A 7,751-nucleotide genomic window follows, 5' to 3' on the forward strand; every position below is an offset into this window, starting at 1 on the left:
TTGAATAAACCGCAGGAACCGTCGCGTCGGTTTATTATTAGTCGAATGCGTACACGAAGCTACGCGATGCGCATAACACAGTACTACATGGCGTGCAGGCAGTCGTGACATATCAAAAGAACAGACATGACTCACGTTCGAATGAGTGGCTCGCATTGGCGACATATGCGCTGGTATTTTCTTTGTATTGCCTCGTCTGTTTGGGCCCAAATTAAAAGAGAACATATCTGACAGTGAAAACTAACATTTTATACAAAAAATACAATTCTATTTCTTATGGAAATGTTATAATATGGCTTTAACAGGAAAATTGCCATTAGATCCTACAGACATATAATTCTTTGTCATCTGAAAAGAAAAAAGGGAATCATTTTGTCCCGGAGGGGGTTCTTCCTGGTTGAAGGTATACGGGGATGTGCCACGGTTTTGGGGTACCTTTTCAGCAATTTTGGTATATCGATGGGTGGGTTTTCAGCGCATTTTGGCAAAAGTGCCCTTAAAGCGCCCAATTATGGCAAATTTGGGTGCTCTTTGGGTGCTTTTTCTTGAAAATTGGTATACTGATGGGTAGCAAAAACAGCAAAAAGTAGGTATAGAGAAAGTCAGCATCCGAAAGTCTGCGTGGCACACCCCCCCCGGGCATTTTGTGAGCAGAATAACTTTCCCTGGGAGTATGGCTGCAAATGTGGGACCAAATATAGTCGTTTCGGAGGAACTTCAGCTTAATTTACAGAATAAGACCATGGAATGGGTAAAACGTTCAAACTAAGTATACAAAGTTGATCATGATTACACCCTTACTTAAGTTTGTGAAAAGTTATGGTCCTGGGACTTCCGGGCGTTGTTCCTGGATCCACGATCAACCTCCTGCAGCCCGCAAGACACTCGGCAATTGTTCTGCCAATTATGGACGTTTGTCGATTTTTGGACGCATTCTGCCTGATAAAACTCGGCCTAAATCTGCAGCAGAGAATTTGATTTCGGAATGCTTTTCTAACATGTCCAAAACCTCTTTCTAAGCTTCTTGAATCACATGATGATAGAGGAGAGATAGGTATTGAACTGAAGCCCTATAAGGCTATAATCCTAGACATATGGGCCTAGATAATAACATTACTATACTGTTCTTCTCAATCTGACTTCTCATTGGTACAGAATCGGTCCCAGGTTCAAATCCTGGATGGTCAGTGATATTTTTCACTGGCTGTCATGTATGTATATGACGATCTACCAAAAAAACGTTGACAACGTAAAGAAAGCAGCAAGTTTAAAAAGCCCCCACCTCGGCTCACTTTTTGAAACTTGGTCCCATTTTGAATATCAACAGCAAATCGGTGTTTTTAACGTTTAAACAATAGCATCATTGCCATTAACATGCCTACTTATTATAAAACAAAACATATATAGGATATTGGCCAAGAACAACATAATAACCTTTCTGATCGTTCCAGAATGCTAACAACTTATTAAAATATCGCATCGGCACATTAAAGATACATAACACTTCTGGAAATGTTTTAAGTTGATAATTATGACAAAGTTTAAATCAGTATCTTTTACAAATGGGACCAAGTTTCAAAAAGTGAGCCGAGGTGGGGGCTTTTAAACTTGCTGCTTTCTTTACGTTGTCAACGTTTTTTGGTAGATTTCGTTTCTTTTTATGAATGAAGCCGAGTAGCTCCAAGCTTGAAAAGTCATCCGGTTACGAAGTAGGCTACTCCATAAGACGAATAAAGCGAACAATAGAAGTTTGAATAATATTATCCTTGATTTATGACAATAAAAAATACGAGTATATGTAGCTATAACTAAAATGTACGTGGTTCTTTGTAGCACTGGGGCATTCTAGTTGGATATCCAAATTTCGCCGTTTGTGGTTCTTTGTAGCCCTGCAGGCAATCTAGTTAGATATCTCTATTGAGCGGCGGTTGTTGGCGGTCTTTCGCGGTTCGTGGTATTCCTTTATTCTTCAAGCCCTGTCCTCTATCGGGGCTAATTTATTGTTTAAGCTTGTTGGAAATCCATAAGCAATATAGTTGGATATCTCTATTGAGGTGGTTGTTGGAGGTCTTTCGCGGTTCGTGGTTATAATTTTCCTTATCCTTCAAGCCTTGCCCTCTATTGAGGGCTAATTTATAGTTAAAACTTGTTGGACATCCATATTTCGCGGTGTGTGGTTCTTTATAGCCCTGCGGGGCAATCTAGTTGGATATTTCTATTGAGCGGCAGTTGTTGGCAGTTTTTCGCGGTTTGTGGTTTTAATTTGTAGGATATCCATATTTCAAGATTTGTGGTTCCTGAGTCCTGCGGGGCAATCTAGCTAGATATCCAAATTTCGCCGTTTGTGGTTCTTTGTAGCCCTGCAGGCAATCTAGTTAGATATCTCTATTGAGCGGCGGTTGTTGGCGGTCTTTCGCGGTTCGTGGTATTCCTTTATTCTTCAAGCCCTGTCCTCTATCGGGGCTAATTTATTGTTTAAGCTTGTTGGAAATCCATATTTCGCGGTGTGTGGTTCTTTGTATTTGCGGGGCAATATAGTTGGATATCTCTATTGAGGTGGTTGTTGGAGGTCTTTCGCGGTTCGTGGTTATAATTTTCCTTATCCTTCAAGCCTTGCCCTCTATTGAGGGCTAATTTATAGTTAAAAAAAGGGGCAATCTAGTTGGATATCCCTATTGAGCGGCGGTTGTCGGTGGTCTTTTGAGATTTTCCCTTTAATTTCGGGCCGCCCTCTCCTCTACATCCCGAGGATGCTTTTCAATAATTTAAATTATACGATGTCAACAATTACTATTACTTGGTATGATAACTTATCTTACCATGTTGACTTATATTGTTTGTTAAGGCAACTTTCGCGGTTCGTGGTTATAATTTCCCTAATCCTTCAAGCTTGCCCTCTATCGAGGGCTAATTTATAGTTAAAACTTGTTGGACATCCATATTTCGCGGTTTATGGTTCTTTATAGCCCTGCGGGGCAATCTAGTTGGATATCCAAATTTCGCGGTTTGTGGTTCTTTGTAGCCCTGCGAGGCATTTTAGTTGAATATTTCTATTAAGCGGCAGTTGTTGGCGGTTTTTCGCGGTTTGTGGTTTTAATTTGCAGGATATCCATATTTCAAGATTTGTGGTTCCTGAGTTCTGCGGGGCAATCTAGCTGGATATCGAAATTCCGCGGTTTGTGGTTCTTTGTAGCCCTGCGGGGCAATCTAGTTGGATATCCCTATTGAGCGGTGGTTGTCGGCGGTCTTTTGATATTTAATTTTACCTTTAATTTCGGGCCGCCCCCTCCTCTACATCCCGAGGATGCTTTTCAATAATTTAAATTATACGGTGTCAAAAATTACTATTCCTTGGTATGATAATTTATCTTACCATGGTGACTTATATTGTTTGTTAAGTCAACTGGACGTGACAAAATATCCTGCTATGTAGACATTAATTTGTTGCTAAATTGACTTGGCAGAATACTTTATTTCGGGAAGAAGACATCCATTTTTGGTATGTCGACTTAGCATGATAATTTATCTTGCCATATTGACTTGTTTGTTCAGTTGTCTTGGCGAGATATTTTATATCGTCATGTTGACATAATGCTGATAATAAGTCGACATGGCAAGATAATTATCTTGTCAAGTTGTGTCACATAGACGCTTCCGTACTATATATGCTTGATAAATGTTATTTGGATTTTTTATTCCTGCTGGCCTTCCATACTAGCGGAACAATTTTCCACACCTACAGAGTGTTTGTAATCAACCTACCGGGACGGTATGACAATTGTCATGTTCTACGATAGCTGAAGATGACAGAGAGTCAGGTCTCTTAATCGATTCAACAACCATTCATACATATCACAATCATCATTGTCCTATTATCATGCGAATTTGCCCGTGGTAGGACAAAATATATTTAAATGAGAATAACAATGAGTAACGTCGTATTGCATACCCTATAATACCTGATCTGGTTTCTTGTGTTATTCAGATATCTTTTGATCCTTGATGGTGTTGTATCACATTATGCTGTGTTTTTAAATAGGCCCTTAACACAAAAAACAATTTCCATGAGAATCAAACAACTTGCTTTAATAAAAAAAATAATATCACAATAGCACTGGATGTTTAAAATTATGTTATCCTTGATTAATAACAATAAATTGTTTAATAAAACATTGAAAAAAAAATCAGTTGGTCACCGGGTTTCGAACTCGGGATAGCGTATCTGAATTCAAGCGCACTAACCATTAGGCCACGGACCTCTGCTGTAAAATACTGTGTCGAAATACAGCATTTATTATATAAATGGATGCGTCGTCCGATAAGAACAAAAGAATTGTGAAAACTTGATTTTTTGGCGAATGGGGCTCAGAATTTGTATGTAGGGTATCCAGGAATCTGCTAGGGTATATTTGGAAGTGAATCTGAAAAAGTAGTGTGAAGGTGATAACCAGGTAGACCTGTAGCAGTGTCCAAAAATTCTGGATCAGTATGATTTGCAACTAATTTTCGCTATGAAATACCGCGTGAAATGGAAGCAAACATATTTGTTTATTACGAACAATGATTGACTGTAGGATTGGTGGCCCTTTTGGAATTAATGAGTTGTCACGATATTACACCTGGGACTGTAAATAACATTTAGCATGGTTTTAGATACATTTTGTACCCAGCGAAAAATAACATCGAACAATAGAAGTCAAGTGTTTTAATGTTACGTGTAAATATAGTCTCGCGGGAGCATCTGTTATTAGTCTTCTTTATCAGTCTTTTTTTTAAAAACTTGCTGGTGACGATGTGGAGACTTTTGTTAAAAAAAACCTTTGTTCATAATTAATTTCCCACATAGTTTGTATTTATTTCTCCTTCCCTTGTAGAAAGTTTTGCATATTACATCATGGGTAGGCAGCATTGGAGCCAGCCCCACCCCAACTTATTTGGGTATTTCTCTGAAAAGGTGTACTATTGGAAGATAGGCAAATATGAATTTGAAAATGATTATAAAATGTTTCCTTTACATATCTGTAAGGATGTAAGTCTCTAGTGCATGCAAACAATATTTGGCGCAATCTTTAGGGGCGCCTCTATATTATAGAGGGCGTAATCTGCAGGTTGTGCCAGGTGATATAATCTCCGTCACATTTAGGCCAAAAAGGAAAAAAGGACAAAAAAATTGTTAAAACTCTTAAGGGCTGGGGTATGAACGTTTGGACAGTATTTATTTTGGGACATCAGAGCACATCAGACATATCGAATTGCATTCTGAATACGAAGAATGTCATTCTGATATCAATAATTTTGATTTTTGAAATTGCAATTTAATACACATTTTATGGCAAATCATTAAAAATTGATATTTTTGATATTTAACAGTACTTGAAGTAAACTTTATAAATCTGATGATTTATACTTACAGTGTATGTAGGTGGGATGAAAAGCCGACGATCAATTGAAAATTTTGACCTTTCGTATTGAAGATATGGATTTTTTTCCCCAAAACACCAAAAAAAATTAGGTCTTTTGGGAAAAAATCCATATCTTCAATATGAAAGGTCAAAATTTTCAATTGACCGTCGGCTTTTCCTCCCTGCTACATACACTTTAAGAATATATCATTAGATTTATATAATTTACTTCGAGGACTGTTATATATCAAAATTTGAAAAATATCAACATTATAATTTGTCATAAAATTTGTATTATATTGTGATTTTCAAAAAATGAAAATGATTTGATATCAGAAAAACATGCTTCGTATTCAGAATGCAATTCGATAGGTCCGAGGTGCTCTCATGTCCCACAAAAAATACTGTCGAAACGCAATAAACGCTCATTTTAGATCCCTTAATTATGAGTTTTATGGATAACTTGTAAGTTGCTTGATTCATGTTTGCTTTTTTCATTTAAAAAAAATATGATTTTGTACTTCCGTCATTTAGTTGGGACAATGAGAGGCAGGCTGTACGGAAAATGTCATGTCTGTTAGTATTTTTTTATACAAACTTAAGTATATTCATAATTTTGCTTGAAATAACTAAATAAATTTCTATTGACATAGTAAACACATACAATATCAATTACATTTCCAAATAGTAAATTCCATGTTGTCTGGGTCAAAGGTCAAATAAAGGTCAACAACAATTGTGATGGAGATGACAATGCTGTGATGGAGATGATAGTGATGTGACGGAGATGATATTTCAACACAAATTCCTATAGAGAATCATCTCCGTCACAGAAATTTGATTTCAGTAATGTTTTCACACTACTTGAAAATGAAATTCATACAGATGAGAAGGTTTAGAATTGGTAAGCATTTTCTGATAAACTAAACTGGACTTCGCTGTATCTCAAGATCCGGTGATGTGATGGAGATGATGGTGATGTGACGGAGATGATATTTCTACACGAATTCCTATAGAGAATCATCTCCGCCACGGCAAATTGTGACGCCAACTGATGTAGCGGAGATGATGGTTCAGACTTTGCTTACGATTAATAGCAGGGTTAAGCTTACTCACGTGTTACATATCACCGCAACAGCTTGTGGGACATATTCAACCATCATTATTTTCCGGAAAAATTCAACAATAAGACTTATATCAAATGGATCAGAAACGTTTGGAGATGATGTTGAATAAAGGTACGCGCATGTATACTTGAAGATACCCTCAAAATTGGCAGGAAAAGAGTGCCAATGTGCACCTATTCCGGGTTGATGTTTTTCGTCGTCTGTAAAAGGCAGCGTACAGGGTCAAATTATTGACCTCTGATATTTGGTCTTCACCTCCAGCCGTTTTGATGCCAATGTGACGGCAATGATGCAAAACCAAGGGACAGCAATTTTTTGACACATATTTTTGAATTATTCCATAAAATTGACTTTAGAAGTGGTTTTAAGCATTTAAACCTTCTTAGACATGATATTTACCCCAGTCAGTGGTAATTTTCACTTCCCACACTTGCTCACAAAAATACTACAAAATTACTAAAATTCGGTGCGTGACATCGGGACATGTGGTTTTTAGGGGGGTCGTCAGATATTGAAGAATTTTTGGACTCCAAGAAATTAATTTTTCCCCCCTTGCATGTTCTTAACTATTTTTATACATACAAAAGTCCATGACTAAGCCAAAAAAGAAAAAAGTCCGCTTTTAAAACTTTTATGAGCGCCGAAAGTCGCGGGACTTAAAAGTTCACCTTTTCAGAGAATCACCCATTTATGACTACTCCCTTATAACACTGCACTATGACCAAAACGGTACATAATTCTTACCTGTGAGACGTGTGATTCTTACCGGCCCTGATAACCCGTTTCCCGTCACGTGGTGGGCTAGAATCAAGACAGCGTCTGCGCAATATGCCGTACCAAATTTACTTGAACTTCTACATTATACGTGAACATCATTCGCTGTTCGTTAATTGCAGAATGAAGTTTAACAGTAGAGTAGTTTTGAATAACCTTCTAGACGGCGAAGGAACCTGCATTTTGCAAACTCTCCATTGCCGGCTTGTGAATTTCTGGCCTTGTATAATACAATCAATATAAACCCTGAAGGCCTGATTCGGGCAGTTTGATTTAGTCCCGGGATTTAGTGCATCATATCTTGGACCGTTATATTATTGCAACGTTTTTGTGGTTTATGCTTAATAACCGATTTCTTGAATCTGGTGGTAAGTACTAGCAACAAAGTATATTAATCGATCTAAATAATACTGGTGGCATATGTGTCTTAACATGCTTAATGTGGAGG

The sequence above is a fragment of the Amphiura filiformis genome, chromosome 7, assembly GCF_039555335.1.
Source record: "Amphiura filiformis chromosome 7, Afil_fr2py, whole genome shotgun sequence".
Lineage (NCBI taxonomy): Eukaryota > Metazoa > Echinodermata > Ophiuroidea > Amphilepidida > Amphiuridae > Amphiura > Amphiura filiformis.